General features: G+C 46.4%; 1 long non-coding RNA gene across 1 annotated transcript; it reads right to left on the reverse strand.

Moving 5' to 3' along the window:
- Positions 1-1,970: 1,970 nt before the first annotated feature.
- Positions 1,971-15,942, reverse strand: LOC113933471. Its single transcript, XR_003523358.1, has 3 exons — positions 15,805-15,942; positions 3,297-3,372; positions 1,971-2,180 (listed from the first exon to the last, which is right to left on the reverse strand). It is a non-coding gene; the product is annotated as an uncharacterized LOC113933471 (long non-coding RNA).
- Between the last annotated feature and the right edge of the window lie 950 nt (positions 15,943-16,892).

Genomic DNA, 16,892 nt, shown 5'->3' on the forward strand with positions numbered 1-16,892 from the left:
CTGGGTTCTCTCTACCACCCTTCCCCTTGAAGATGCAATCCTTTAACTGTCCAAACCTCTGTCCCCGGCAGGCAGGAGGCCGAGGCTCTGGTCAGATGAAGGTTCTGGAAAACGGGTTGAGGTCAGGGGTGAGGGAGGGGTGAGGGAGGGGTGAGGTGGTGTTTGCCTGCAGCTATAGGGTTTTGAAAGACTTAGCTGGGAGAAAGTCGGCCCGAGAGAGGAGAAATAGTTCAAAGCATTCCGGATGCAGAGGGCTGGCTGAAGAGGAATACCCTGGCAGAAGGAGCCCCAGAGGATGCCCAGTTAGAGCTGGGCTACAGGAACTGCAGGACGGCGGGGGAGGGGCAGATCCAGAAGCAGTTCCCCGGTGCAAAGGCCCACGGGGAGAGGAAGGGTTTTCTGGCTGCCGGTGACGTCACCCTGGGCAGCTGTTAGCGTGAAGCGTTATTTCTGTAATTGCCCAAACATCAGTGACTCTTAAGGGGGAATTTCAGACACAGCAGCAGGCTGGGCACAGATATTTAAGGACTGGAGCCTTTGTGCCGCCTCATCAAAGCCTCTGTCTGAGGCTGATGCTGCCCCCTCCTGCCTTGGCCCTGCATGGATGCGGTTGGTCCTGATCCTTCACAGGCTTCAGCCAAGACTGGAAGGGCTCTGAAATCCAAGGTGGAGGAGGCAGGGGCAGCAGAGAGGACTTCCCCTTGACATCCTAGCAGATGGAAACAGTTCCCAAGGACTTCACACCACCAAAAGCTAAAGCAGGAAGGGGGGAAATTCAGTTAATCCTATCAGCGGTTCCTGAACATCCATTATTTCCCCAACTGTTTGAGGGGCAGGGATACACCCTTTCTATACTTCAGGGAAGGATCAGTCATGCCAAGTAATTTAAAAAAGCAATCACGATTAGGGCTAAAAATTCATCACCCCTTTTCCATTGGCAATTAGGCAGAGGACTGTTAAAACTCCCGTTTATTGATCCCCCTGGTAGGCCAGTGGGAGTGAGACGAAAGGGCACCTCCTGCCCTCCCTCCCCATCCACCCTGCGGCCTCCCGACAGACTAATCCTCCTAATGCATAGCTCTGATGGGACTCCTCAGACCAGATACTCTTCATGGCCCCCCTCTGCCCATGGAGGTATCTACACTGGGTCCCCTTCCACTTCTCCAAACCTTCAGCCCTCCCCTTGACTGAGCCCATGCTCGTCTCCAGAAAAGTGCACAGCGTGCACGTCCCCAGACACACCTGGCACACTCCTTCTCCTTTGTTCTCTGCTTTCGCTCAAGCTGCTTTATCCTTCTGGAACGCCATCCGCCCCACTAATCACCCCCATTAGCTGAATCCTAGCTGGTCCTTCTCTGGGCACCTACATGTCACCTCTTCCTGATCCTCCCAGGGAGGTCTCTCTCTCTCTCTCTCTTTCTCTTTCTCATCTCCCCCTCTCCCTCTTCTCTGTGTGGCTCTCTGTATCTCCTTCTCTCTCCCTGCTCTTGAAACTCCCACCCCCACCTCCCAGCGCTGAGTACCTCCCTGTTGTGATCCACAACTAGCTTAGCCTTGTGACCTTTGGGTTTTCTCATCGTGAAGCATATCCACAGATGAATATCATTGAACTTGCTGCTACTAAAAACCCATCCTTCATGCCCTTTGAAATTCCTGCTCTTTTCTCAATGTCTACTGAGGGCTTGGCCTAATTGTGATGAGGCAGGGACCTCAGTTTCCTTGGGGGGTGGGGGGCAGTGAGACTCATCATCCCACCTCTGTGGATCAAAGTCTTTTCCTTTGGAAGCTTTCTGTGTCACATGCCCCCCATCCCTGCCCCCCAGCAAAAGTCGGGACCTTTGCTTCTATGCTCTGGTGGTACATCCACTCTCCCTTGCCAAGCACACATCCCAGTTATAATTAAACAATTGTGCAACTCTTTGCTTAATACCTGTCTCCTTCCACAGACAGAAAGCTCCGTGAGAGCAAGGCGCATATCTCTTTTATTCATCAATGAATCCTGGGGACGTGGCTCATAGGCAATGAATCGTTGGTGAATGGATGACTGGCTTTTATCACACTCTGTGCTGGATGATAGCTTTGTGTGCATAGTGTGTGTTTTACCCATCCTTCACTGTCGAAGAATACAGGTGATATAGGACACTCTTTGCACTCCCCAACATTTCCATCATGCCTTGTTCCTAGCAGGTGCTCAAAAGGAAGAAAAAGAAACAAAAAAAACAAACAAAAAGAAGTTGTTGAATCTAATCCTCTACTGGGAAAGTAATCCAAAGCAGTGATGGTAAGTCAGTAACATCACATTTGATTCAAAAGCAAAATTTAGTCCAATAAATCAACAAATGATTATTGAGCACCCAAAAGGCGTAGAATGTTTTGTCTGTCTCTCTGTGTGCCTGTCTGACGATGATAAGAGGGGTGTCTGTAGAGGGTCTGGTTTGAGTCCCAGCTTGGCCATTGGTACTGAGTGTCTGTATAACCTTGAACAGTCAGATTCCCTGAATGTCAGCTTCCAGTTTCTTCAGCCTTTAAAATGAGCACAAAATTCTTAGTTCACAGGAACACCATGAGGATTGAAGGCAGGGATGTATTTGAAATCCTTCTGTAAAATGTGAAGTGTGATAACATATATAATTATTACGAGTGCGTGATGTAAAGAAAAGGCAATGAAAGGAGACAGGGCTGTGAGTCCCAGTCACCCTGTAAGCAGTGAGGCGCGATCCACGAGGGGGGCGTGAGGTCCAAGCTCTCTGAGCCTGTCTGTCCTGACCCCCTGACAGTCCCTAAGCCTCCCAAGACACACGTTCATCACCTTCTCAAATGGGCTCCAAGGCGCCTGGCATCCTGGGAGGAGCAGGCTTACTAATAAAGAGATTGTCTTAATAACGTGAAGTACCGGGTGCCATGGTAACGGGCATTACATGATCTGGAGAAGAGGAGCAGCCTTTGATAAGAATAGGGAGCCTGCAGATGGGAAAAGGGGGGTGGGGATGCACACGGGATGGGGGTGGAGGAAATGCAAACATGGACAGACGCACAGTAAGCACCAAAGGGAACGAACAAACAGTATTGGTGATGCCTGCCTCTCTGGGGAGCTTCTCCTGTCTGCACCCTGCCAGCAGCCGTGTATCTTGAGTATCTCCAGATTTTCTGCTGCTACTGCAGTTGAGGATCCCCCAGCGTACTTAACGTGGTAGCCCCCAGTGTTTTTTAAAGATAAAAGTACGTGCAAAAATTTGGGCAAAAGCAGGTTGTGAATTTACCAAAAAGCTAGAAACACGGGTTTTATTGGTACTCACCGATGAACGACTTCAGGGGGTATTCTTGTAATTCGGTTTGGCGTGGCCTCTTGCTTGACAATGTTCTCCATGAGTCCTACGGATGTGGAGAACCAGGGTCTGTACACCGTGACTGGAAGGTCAATGCCAATGCTGATTTCCATACCGTCAAACTTCATTATTCTATTAAAATATTGTCTGTCCATCTGAGGACATGTCACACAGCCCAGGAGGCTGCCAGGGCAAGGAAAAGCTCATTAGATGGAGCAAGGAAGGGGACTCATGCCTGATGAGTCCTTGCATGCTCCAGATGCTGGATTGGGGGCTTTATCCACATTACCTTCTGCCAGGGAGTCTTACTATCTTGGGGACAGTAAGACTGACCCCCAGCCAGCTGTGAGATCTTTGGCTTTTTTTAAAGACAAGAACTTCTGTTCACAGACATTTTTATGATTCCGTTATTAAAAGAGCTTCCGCCTCCAGTGGTCCCTAAGTGTCTCCTCCATAACCTTCATTTCCTTTTTCTTCCCTCCCTGCTAGTTCATCAGTTAAAAGTGAGGTCCTGAGACAATCATCATGGTGAAGAGAGCCTCTTTCCTTCTGGGCTTTAGCTCATCTTTTGGCTTGGGCTCCTTCTGTAAAATAGTAGTTGCCTCAAGAGCAAATTGAGTGGCTATTTTTGTATTTATTGACTACATAGATGTTTTTGCCATTGCCAGGACTAGTGGAGGTGGGTCTAACGAAGAGGAGGATTTATATTTGGAACTGAGAGAGTTCCCTACTACCAGGATGTGGGGTCCACTGGAATGTCATAGCATGGGTGGCTAAGAATATGACTTTTATGGGGATTTTTAAGGAAAACCAGACTCTTCTCTTCCTCTGTTCATGTAAGATCAACGTGATTGCCTGCAGGAAAAAGGAGGGACTGTCTATGATTCCTTTAAATATTTTATGTGAATTCAAAGGAGCTTTGGATTTTTTCAAAAATATTCTTTGGACCAGAATACGGCAAAATTCAAACAACATTTGGCTCTAGGTCATGGAATTTTGAGGTGATTTTTATTTTCTTCTGCAGAACTTTCAATATTGTATGAGTTCCCTATTAGATTTTCCTATTACCAATTACATTTACAATGAGAAAAATAATTAAAATATTTTTAAAATTTTAAACAAAATATTCTTTTTTCCTCTGAACTTGTTTTCTGCCATTGGTGCATCAGCAGTCACAGCCCCTTCCCTTCATACATTTTATTTCATAAGGCACATAGTTGAGGAGGAGCAAATCAAACAAACAGAAAAGCCTGGAATCCTTACCTCCCTGAAAAAGCCATAAGGTTGGAGCCAAAAACGAAGGTTTCACGAGCATCCCCTTGGCGCAGCCACTCAGGGGCCCACCCACCTGAATCTCATCCCATTAATGAATCAGTCTCTTCAGCTACCCTTCCCCTCTCCTCTCCTCCACCTCCTCCCACCCGTGATCACTTAATTACCATCTGCTTTTCATGTCCCTCGAAAGTCACTGAAAAGATGAGCGATCAAGATTCTTGGACCATGAAAGCCCGTCTTACTCCTCTTCTTTCCTGCTGATTTTCCATATACCTTCATAGAGTAATGTGTGTGCTCTGTGAAATCGGAAGACCTGGGTTCAAATCCTGACTCTGCTATTTATAGCACATTAGGAAATACACTTAACTTCTCTGTGCTTTCATGTTCTCATCTGTGAAATGTGAATGACGGTTGGGAATATGAGAGATATGTGAAAAGATGAGAAAACATGTGAAAACACAGGGCATAGTAGGTACTCACTAAACGTTAGAAAATACCTGTTCTTATCTCGAGAGGACTGCTCAATTCTCCAACCAGCGCCTGGGGTTTATCAGCAGGACCACCAGAGTAGAACCTTCAGCAGTTTAACCCCAAGAGGTCAGGCTGACAATGGCAATTTCCACAAGTCACAACTGTTGACAGACATTCTGTGATTATCTGGACTTGTGATGGAACTCAGCAACAGCACTGCAGGCCAGGTATTGAGCCAGCTCTACCTGCCACGGAACATTAGAGCAGTTCTCTTTCCAAGGATTTGTATATTCCAGGAGATTCAATAAACATGGTTTGATCATCTCCCATATTCTAGCCACTGTGCTGGCCTAGGGGACAGAAAGATGTATAGGAAAGGGCTCCTGCCCTTCTCAAGCTCATAATCTAGTGAATAATTTTGATGTGGAAATCTGTATTATGCTACACTTCCCTTTAGCCACCATTCTCTCTTCCCCTTCCCAAATGTGCTGTCTGATCACCCTCCCCACCCCCCACCGCCATCAGTTTGCTCACCTTCCACTTGTTTCTCAGTCCACACAGTCTGGCCTCCAGGGCCACCACTCTAATAAGACTGCTCTTTCCAAGGTCTTCAAAAACCTCTTTGTTTCAGATTTGAATTAATATGTTTTAGATACTGTTTATTTGACAATGGGACAGCATTCAACACTACTGACTGTTCTCTTCCCTTCTTAAGCATGATCCTTTGGCCTCCTTGGCACAGTCCTCTCCAGATCCAAATATTCACAGGCCCTCTAGACATCTATGCTTGGATGTCTCACAACCATCTCGCACCCACCATAACTTAACTAAACTCAGAATCTTGCCTCCAAATCTGCTTTTCATCTAGAGTCTTCCATTCCCAGATGGCATCTCTAGCCACCGTGTTGCTCAAGCCAGAAATATAAGTCATCCATGAAACTACTTTCCCCCTTGCTCCTTTTACTTCATCCCCCACCCAATTCTGTCAGTTCTTCTCTTCATCTTTAATGTACCAAGCTTGATCTCCATCTTCTTTGGCCTAGACTACTACAAAAACCTCCTTTTCCCCCTGCTTCCACTGTTACCCTCTCCATTCCATTAGCCACACAATAGCTAGATTTTTTTTTAATGTGGATTCGATCATATTACTCCTATGATTAAAATCCTTTAATGATTTATAATTGAACTGAAAAGTAACGTCCTTTACCATAACTTGATCTTTAAGGTCCCCATGACCTGGACCCTGGCTACTTCTTTACCCTAAACTCATATACTCTTGAGCTCCATCTGTATGTCAGAGATGCCCAGCTGTCCTTTCAGTGCCTACAACATGGCACACCCTTTCCTGCCCCAGGGCCTTTAAACATGCTATCCTTGCTGCTTGGAAGGCTCTTATGCCAACTCTATCAGGCAACTCCAGCCCATTTTCTAGGACCCAGTATAATTGTCACCTCCTCAGTAAGTCCTTTCCTAAAACTCCAATCTAAATTAGATCTCCCCACTATACTCCTTCATAAGCCTTTTTCTCACCAAATCTTATCAAAATTTTACATTTATTTATCCCATTATATATATGATATTTGTATCGCTAAGACTTCAACCAACATGAGTGCGGGCATTTTGTCTATAACCTTAATTGTCTTCCACTGAGGAAAGAGACCTGGTAAACAAACAGTCCTCCACAACCACAAAGGAAATTCATGCTGGCTTTAGAGATTAATAAACTTTCTCCTTCATTCAAAAAGATAGGAGTGGAATTCCAAAGACTACTAGGTATTTGAGAAAAATCAGCATCACAGAAGAATCTAGATGAAGAACCAAAACACCCAAGAGAAAACAAAACAGAAGAGACCTTTTAAATGATTCTAATTCCCGTGCTCAGAAAGATTCAGGGAGATAGTACATGCATAAAACAAAAAGAGTTACTCTAAAAATAAAACATCCAGAGAGCAAGAGATTGGAAATGACAAACACAGTGGCTAAAGAGAAAAGGTCGATAGAGCAACTGGAAGACAAATTCAAAAAGACCTCCAGACCATATAGATCATAAAGACAAAGAGACAGAAAATTTCAGACAAAAAGTTAAGAGACTTAAAGGATCAACCCAGTAGGTGGACCATCCATTTAATGAGCATTCCAGAAAGTGAGAATAGAGAAAATGACAAAACAAAGAAAGAATGACAAATGCCTGGAGCTTACAAAAAACACAGATTAGGCCCACCACTCATATATATATCCCAGTAAGAGCTTAGAAACGCCAAAGATAGGGCGCCTGGGTGGCTCAGTTGGTTAAGCGACTGTCTTCGGCTCAGGTCATGATCCCAGGCTCCTGGGATCGAGTCCCACATCGGGCTCCCTGCTCAGCAGGGAGTCTGCTTCTCCCTCGGACCCTACCCCCTCTCATGCTCTCTCTATCTAATTCTCTCTCTCAAATAAATAAATATAATATAATATATATAATATAATAAATAAATATAATATAATATAATAAATAAAAAAAAGAAACACCAAAGATACATAAAAACCTAAACATTTAAAAAAATAAAGCTGGTTATCTATAAAGCAATGTGTATAAGACTGTATGCTAAAGGTCAGAAATTTGACATCCTCTGCAACCTTTTTATAATGATCATTTGAAAGCATACTCCAGCCAAAGAGAAATCTGAGAGAGAGGAGAGCATGGGGCTCAGAAAGAGTTAAAGTAACCCCGAAGTGAAAGGAATTAAAATCCTATTGTGACAGTTCTCTAGGGGACCTAGAAAATAAGCAAGCACATTAGGAAAGGACAGAGCCCTCTGAGAAGAATAACTTCAAGAGTCAAGGGCCCTTTCAAAATTCATGGCTCTGAAGGTAGTTACTATCAATACTTAATGGAATAAATGCTCACAGGATCACTGGCATGTATTGATTATGGAAAGGGAGCTGAGAAATGCTTTCACAGAAACAACAGAACACAACTAAGGAGAGTGTGGATTTTGGAGTCAGGCCACCTGGGTTCAAGCCTTGCCTCTGTGACTTACCACCTTGTGAAATTGCTTAGTCTTGCTAAATCTCAGCCCCTTGTGCCTGAAATTGCAATGATGATTGGCCCTAGCTCATGGGGTTATTTTGGAGATGGACCAAGGTAACGTATACACAGTGCTTAGAATGCTGTGCTTAGCACTTCATACATGCTCCATAAAATGATAGCCATCGTTGTTTTATGGAGGTTGCTCCTGAGGTGCAGGAAAACTAAGTGGTATATACAAACAAGAACATGAAGCTCAGATCCAGTTCCTTCCCCAGGAGGCCACGGGAATTTCATAGTTCTTCTGTGATTTGGGTAAACTGGAACATTGATTCTGGGAGCATTCTCCTTTGAATGGGAAAGTCTTAACAAGACAGTGTTAAAAAGATAAACTGAGGTACGTTAAATTTTTTTTGAGAGAGAGAGAGAGCACCCAAGAGTGGGGAGAGGGCAGAGGGAAAGGGAGAGAGAGAATCTTAAGCAGGTTCCATGCCCAGCGTGGAGCCAAACACAGGGCTCGATCTCATGACCCTAAGATCATGACCTGAGCCAAAATCAAGAGTCAGATGCCCAACCAGCTGACCCACCCAGGGACCCCATTAAATTTTTGAAGAGTTTATTTGAGCAAACATCAGTTGGAATCCACCAGTGCCAAGCCAAAAGTGGTTAGGGGCACCTAGTGGACAGGAACTAGAGGAGAGACTTTTATAGAGCAGATATATAAGCAAAGCAGGGAAATTATTTCATCTAAAGCTGAAGCCATTGTCTTATTTAGGAAAGCCTAGTTGGCCGTTGTGATTGGCTGCTCTTAAATTTTGCTTTCTTGGATACAAGTACATTGATAGGAATTGACTCTGGCTTAGGTAGGCTACCAAGCCATTATAGCCACCTCAGTCAAATGGCCTCCATGTTTAATTCCTTCAATAAGAGAATTACATCTTTAGGGGAACCTGGCTGGCTCAGTCGATTAGGCATCTACCTTTAGTTCAGGTCATGATCCCAGAGTCCTGGGATCGAGCCCCGCATCGGGCTCCCTGCTCAGTGGGAAGCCTGCTTCTCCCTCTGCCCCTCACCTTGCTCATGCTCTCTCTCTCTCTCAAACAAATAAAAATAAAATCTTTTTTAAAAGAGAGAGAATTACATCTTTCTATGGGTCTAATCACACTGCTTAGTTCTGAGGAAAATAATAAATAATCATAACACAAATACTCATTGATTTTTTTATCTATAAAATCAGCATCTACACCAAACACAGAGGATGTAATGATAGTTACAAAATAGAGTGTAAATATTTCAAAGAGCAATGGAAAAGTAAGAGAACAGCTGATACATCCAAACATGGAGGGAGGTGAATTCCTCATTTTGCAATGCAAAATCAGAAAGTCCTGTCTGAAGTTGAGATATCAAGAAAGATAATCTTTTGAAAATACAAATTTAAATATATTATTTAAAATGACACAGGTGAAGAACAACAAAAAAAATTAGGAGAGTTACAGTTACTGCAAAACAGTTATAACCTTCCTCTCTACGGTGAGAAATCAATAAATGCTATTTAAAATTGAAAAACCAAGAGAAAGGCATAAAAGCATTTAGATGGTTCAAGTCTGGAAATTACCTCCAGAAGAACTAGAGACTAGACACAGGGAGGGAAGGGAAGGAACATCTCTACTTTTCATTTTCTGTTGTCCTTTATTGCTTGAGAATTTCTTATTCTGTGCCTATATTACTTTAATTAATTAGTGAGTAAAGAACATGCCAAGCTACTGAACAGAACTTCTGGGTGAAGGGCATCCTCCACAGAGCTCTGAGGGGAGACTTGTTGGAACTGAGCAGTCTTACAAGTAACCAGTGATCTCTGGAGCCATTCCAGAGTTCTCCTGATGTGAGCACCACCCAGGGGTGTTCTTCTTACATCTGAAATACACATGTCCTACAAATCTGAGCTGACTGATGGCTGGCATTACAGGAGAATAGGGCCTATGGAGTTTCACTGGCCACAGCAAAAGAGACCCACTGCTGAAAGTGGCCGTAAGCTAGAGATTCTAAAGCATGGTGGGCTGGGTGGAGGCCATGACATAGTGGTCAGCATGGTAGGCCCTGGAACCAACGGCCTTGTCTGAACAGACACAAGCTATGTGACTTCAGACAAGTGATGAAAATAATTAGACCTGTTCCCTGGGGGCTTGCGTAGCTTAAGTGAGCTCATTTGCGTTAAGATGAACTTTAGCTGTTATAAAGACATGCAGAGTCTAGCCTCAGGGAGAACCTAATGTCAATGATGAATGTTTTGGAGATTCCGCTAGGTGATGATCCCCTATAGCTTTTCCCTTCCGTAGAGAAACAACTTGATTTTAGCCTTGGGAAAGAAAATGCCAATTTGGGGAACAAGAAACTATCAGGACTAATGCTACTAATAAAAGTTAACATCTATCTGCCTGGGTGGCTCAGTGGGTTAAATGTCAAACTCTTGGTTTCAGCTCAGGTCTTGATCTCAGAGTTGTGAGTTCAAGCACTGAGCTGGGCTCCATGCTAGGTGCCTACTTAACAAAAAAGAAATAAGTTAACATTTATCAAGTTGCATGTTTGCCATGAGCTAGGAACCGTGCAAAGTTACACACTTCTTAGCCCATCTTCACCATGAGGTGAGACAGACTTTATTATCTCTGTTTTTTTGTTTTGTTTTGTTTTTTTAAGATTTATTTGTTTGTCAGAGAGAGAGAGAGAGCACACAAGCAGGGGGAGTGGGAGGCAGAGGGAGAAGCAGGCTCCCCGCTAAGCAGGGAGCCCGATGCGGGACTCGATCCCAGGACCTTGGGATCATGACCTGAGCTGAAGGCAGATGCTTAACCAACTGAGTCACCCAGGCATCCCTATTATTTGTTTTGTTTTTTTTAATAGTGGTAAAACATAACAAGACTTCGCACGTTAACTATTTTTAAGCGCAGAGTCCAGTAGTGTTGAGTCCTGTTAAAAACAAGATGACAGGCTCAAAATGGAGTTACTTATGCTAAACCCCACATCACCAAATCCAGTCAACTCAATTACAGTTTCTGCTCTACCAGAGATTCAATTGTAAACCAGCCAATCAGGAATCTCCTGACCAGCAATGGGTAGGTAATCTGCCTTATAAAACCCCTGCCATCCCCTAAAGGGAAAGTAACTTTCTAATCACCTAGTATAACCTTCTAATCACCTTGTATAACCTCCTTGTTTCTGCTCCCTTCCAACTATAGAAGTCTTTCATTTCATAGCCCCTTCCTAGCCGCTGGATTGGGTGCCGCCTGATTCATCAATCACCAAAAAACCAAGAAGACCTTTAAAATCTACTCAGTTAAATTTTCACATTGTACATTCACATTGCTGTGCAACCAATCTCCAGAACTCTTTTCATCTTGCAAAACTGAAACTCTCTACCCATTAAACTACAACTCCTTTATGATCTCCATTTTGCGGAAAAGGAAACTCAGAGGAGTTACTATGTGAAGCCATGTGAAAATGCGGTTATCCAATCATTTTTAACCTATGAACAAATGACAACTTGGAATAATTCCATTTAAGAGCCCAAGGCAGTTATTAGAAGAGCCAGATTTCCCGAAATAGTCCACGGAGATAAGACCACTCCTGTAGGAAAGCCTGGGGATAGCACCCAGGCCACGGAACTAAGCCATGTGGGAGAAGAGAACCTACAAGAGACACATGGAAAGTGACATGGACTTTTTCATGTCATTAGAAAGAGGCATTCAAATCATTCTAAATTATTCTAAGGCCGAGCTATAGGGTGAATCCAGGTTTGCAATACCTGACACTGATTCACTTTGGAGGATCATTTTTTTAAATATATAAAATGTACAAATAGAGTATTTTCCATGTCTTCTCTTCTTTGGCTTCATCTCTTCATATGACTTTATAGATCTTTAGTTGCCATGGAGGCCATCCTCAGAAGCTGCAAGGCTGTAGTGGGCTTTGCAGGTGGATCTTCATGAGCATGAAATGCATTGGGAGGCAGGAGAGTGGGGGAGTGAACTGCGCATCTATCACAGTGATGGGGAGCATTCATGCATTACCCTGAAGCAGAGATGGGGGAGGGGTGCACCCAGAGGCCGATGTCCTCCCCTGGCTCAGGCAATGGTCTCAGTGGGAACTCTATGGTTTTAATATTCACGTGTACCTCCCTTGGAAGCTCCACACCCTCTGGAAGGTCCCTTTACCCATCAGTGTGTTTGGTAAGTGGTTTTTCCCCTAACCCTTTCTTACCTGCCTGGCCTCACATTCTCTATGCCCTCTCTCTCTCATCACCTCTCAATACATCTCTGCTCCCTGAACACTTCAGCAGACTCAGGCTTCCTCTTATTATTACTTTCAGAAAATTCTGTAGGTGGAAAGAAATTTAATCGGTAATAATAAGGCTTTCTATTTTTAGAGCTCCTGCCTTCTGAGCAACCCGGAGGATGCCACAGTTATGACAGAATCAGTTAAAGGGTTGAAAGGGTCTTCCAAAGGTCTTCTCGGGATGTCCCCTGCCGAGAGGCAAAACTTTCCTGAGCCCCACCTTGGACAGGTGCTAGCCTCCTTTAGTCTGACCCTGGGGGTCAACTCAGTTCCATCTGGGATTCTCAACCTCAGAACCTGCCCCCACCCCCAGCCAAGAACCCTTCTTTCCATCCCCTGCCCTGGTTCCCTTTCCCCAGAATGGTTGCAATGGACTCCAAATGTTCTCCCAGCCCTTAGCATCTCAGCCGGCCAACATCTGCCCCACCAATACAGCGATCTGTCTAAAATACAGCTTTGGCCGTACCTGGAGTGCAAGGTTAGGTGTGCAGTGTTAGGGGAAGACAGTGGGGATGAGGATTAGGGACAGTGTCACAAGTTGGGACTCAGAATATCAGAGGAGGTCACCAAAAAGATGAGGGGACAGAGATGTGTCAGGCAAAGGGCGCAGCCAACGCAGAGCCTGGTAGTCAGAAGTACACGGAGCTGAGGCCCAGCAAGTGAGGCAGAGTGGCCTGAGCGGGGAGAGAAGCAGAGAGGAGCTCCCAGAATGGGAGCCGGGACTCTTTCCAAACAGCAGTGGGTTGCTGGGTGGTGGCAGTCACGGAGGCGGTCTTGGGCAGAGTTAAGTTGAAAGGCCCTGATCCCAAGAAGAGAGGAGGGGACAAGTGTCGGGGAGGATGACATTAGGAAAGTGCATCATGGCTTCATCCCACCTCCTTACCAGGGCTCCAAATTCCTTAAACTGGCCACCCCAGCCCCCACCACATACACACGTAGCAGCCCCCACCTTCCCTTCTGGAGTGCAAACAATCCTAGTCACTTGTTGTCATGTCTAAGCCTCAGGATAGAACAGAGGGTCTCAGATTTGGAGTCAAAGTCTGGTTTCAAGTCTACCACCTAAGGGTTTGCCCTCGCCATGGAGACTCACCTTCTTTAGCGCTAAAATGCCACAGACACATCTCCCTCCAGGAGTGGATGGGAAGTGATGTATGTGGAATACTTCGGACACATGGACAGTGCTCAGTCAACGCAGTTTTACTATAAATGTTGCTGTTTTCTTTGTAATTCTCTCTCTATTGCCCCAGAGCACCCAGGATCTCTGTGTCCCCAAACTTGAGGCAGGTGTGTGTAGGCTCCAGCTAATGGCGCTTCTCCCTCTCCAGCGGGGCTTCCCTGGGTTCTCTGGGCTGAGTCGGATGAGGCTGACCCTCTCAGAGTGGATTAATGGGGACAGGGGTGTGTGTGTGTGGTGTGTGTGTATACAGGTACATCTGTGTCTGTCAGTTCTGCGGAGAGTAAAGGGGGGAGAAAGAGGGATCAAAAAGGCAAATGAATGCAAGACATGGACGTGAGTCCAGCGAGAATGGGGCTAAAGCAGATGAGCAGCAGGAGGTCTAAGGGGAGGGGTCAGGGTCCCCCTTGCTCAGTCCTCGACAGAGATGGGTGCCACGGAGGGTGGACATGGCAGACTGCCACACCTTCTTGGCTCACAGTCCCACTCAGGCCACTCAGGCCACTCAGGCCAGGGTGGAGTCCTTCCCCTGCTGTGCTACCTCGAAGCTGGGGGAAACTAAGAGATTCTCCAGGGCTCAGGGCTGGGCTGAGATGGCAGGGAGTGGGTAACTCCACCAGCTTCAAGGATCCACCGAGGGTTTCTGTGCTTCTTCTGAGGACAGGCTCTGTGACCACATGCTTTTCCGTGACATCACTGTCAGTGACCTTTGGGGGCCAGCAGGGTGGGGTCCAAGGGGATGGGTACAGGCCATGATTCTTTGGTAGTCACAAAGATTGGGATTGTGAGCCACCCAGAGCTAGAGAGCAGTCTCAATGGGCACAATGTTTCTTGCTGGACTGGGAATGGCTTCCCTGCCCTGGGATATGCCCAGGACTATAGTGGACCTGTTGTCTTTGCTCCTTCGCTATATTAAAAAGCACATTGTTGAGCACAGAGGCTGTGTGTGTGTGTGTGTGCACGCACACACACACACACACACACAGATACAGAAGTGTAAAGAGTCGCAGAAAATTGCATTTTGCTTTTAGAACAAATGATGATGATGTGAAGTGGAAAACTTGCAGCCCAGCCAGCAGAGAGAATTGTGTTTTTGCTTTTTAGAAGCCTCGGGAAGAAGAGGAGGAAGGAGGAGGAGGGGTGGGGGAAGACCGCGCTGATGTTTCCAGAACACCAGATAGCGCTGAAGAGATCAATATGCCCAATGAGTCCAAAGCTGATTACAGAAAACACAGCCAACTGCCCTGTGTTCGCTTAAAGTAATAGCCTTAAACACTCAACAGAGATAATTTAATGACCTTATTGATTTGGGATTTTAGCCCCCTCCCCCCAACATACAACACACATGAACACTATTACGGACCCATACGTGGTATTTCTTGTTTGTTTGTTTGCTTTGCGTCTTTTCAAAAGCTAATGTAATTGGCATGACCTGCTCCATCAGCTTGAAAAATAAAGCCATACCTGTTTTTCATACGTGCATTCATCACTCAGCACCCCTCCCCGTCAGCCCAAACTGAAGGATGGCTGGTAGCATCTCTCCTGGGACCCCCGCTCCCCACAAAACTGAAGAGCCCCAGGTGCTGGCTCAGCCCAAACCGGTTAGTGTAAAGAAATAATTGAGAAATCCGATCAGCTCACCAGCAACCCCCTCCCCACCCCGCCAATTTCCTGCTGTTGTCACTTCTACCGAAGCCACATGGTGCTGCTGCTGAAATCATGTCTCCCCTCACAGACTGATGTCACCACGTGGTGCCTGGCTCACCCAGACCCTACTCAGGCTGCAGAGCTTCCTGAGGGTGGACAAGCCTAGGTGCACCCACTCGCATGCCTCCCCACCATCCTAAAGCCATGTCCTCCAAAGCAGGATTGGCAAGAGGCAAGATGATCCCCCTGGAGACCCCTGTGAACAGCCAGGGCCATTAAACCCATCACAAGCAACTTCAACCGTTGACTTGCAACAGCTCAACAGGGCCTGGAAAGTACCTCAGACATCATCCAACCCTCTCTCCTTGTTTTACGTCTGAGGCATAGGAGGCCTGGTAAGGCTGGGTGGCTTTCCAGCGTCACATGGCTGCCCAGGAAATGTGCTTTTGTGGGGGTGGAGGTGAGGTGAGGTTCGATCCCTGGGAGGCCTCAGGAGGCATATGAACGTGTACCCTTAGTCACCTGTCCCCCTCTCCACCACAGTCACACCCATACCCACAACCTGGCCAGCTCACCTGGGCCAGCGCGCCCCATTGGATGTCCATGCAGAAGTCCCCTTCATGCCTCTTCCCACCTCCTGGGAAGCCCCTTAGTCCTGGGCCAGCCGGGGAGATCGGCACCCTAGACTCTGTCCAGTGATTCGCTCTTCCTTACCCTGCGTTCCTGCATTTTCAAACTCTCCCTGTCAACTGGCTCCTTCCCACCAATTCAAACATTTCTAAGATTAAAAAAAAAAAAAAAGTCCTTTGCTCCAACATTTCTCTCTCCGCCCTCCCCACCTTCCCCTTCCTCCCCCCCTGCTTTCCCCTCTCCCTTGTGCTCTGTCCTTCATTTCTCTTCTCTCCAAAGAAGTTTAAGCCAACACTCCCCCACCCCCTGCACACACTCATGGCCATCTTCCCAAGGTCACAGCTTCCATAGTGTCTGTCCTCAGCGGCCCCGGGGCAGTGTGCTGGCCACATGCGGGGAAAAGTCTGGGGCTCACTCAGCACTGGGAGGGCGGGGTGGGTGCGGGAAGGACGGCAAAACCCAGCTGCTGTCCCCAAAAAGGCCCATGGCCCTACCGCTCTGCGGGTGGTCAGGTGGGAGCAGCCTCGACCTGTCCCAGGGCCTCGAGGGTTCTAGGTGTCCGGCTGCCGAGGGCAGAGGACACCCCCAAACCAGTTCATTAGATAGACGTAGGGCATCTATTCTGCTGCTTCAGATTAAAAGATCCCCAGCACCAGGGTCTCCCTCCCCCCGCACTGGTTGGTCTCCTCCTGGAGCCTCTTTGATGTGTGCATGCTCGGACTTTTGCGTCCTTGCAGAAGCTAGCTTAGGAGCTGCTGGTAAACCTGATCTTCCTGACACTGAGACTGACCACATGCTACTTACTGCTGAAGGGAAAGGAAGGGAACCAAAATATACTGAGCACCGACTAACTGCCAGGCATTTTTCTAGAAGTTAGAAATACAACAGTGAGTAAGACTAGAGTGTTCCCTGCCCTGGCGGGGGGAAGTGGGGCTTACATTCTAGTAGGGAAACAACACACATGGACATAAATATAATAACTACAGATGGCAAGAAGTGTCGGGAAGGATTAACAGGGTGCTACATTCATGAC

The sequence above is a fragment of the Zalophus californianus genome, chromosome 10 (genome assembly GCF_009762305.2).
Source record: "Zalophus californianus isolate mZalCal1 chromosome 10, mZalCal1.pri.v2, whole genome shotgun sequence".
NCBI classification, from domain to species: Eukaryota; Metazoa; Chordata; class Mammalia; order Carnivora; family Otariidae; genus Zalophus; species Zalophus californianus.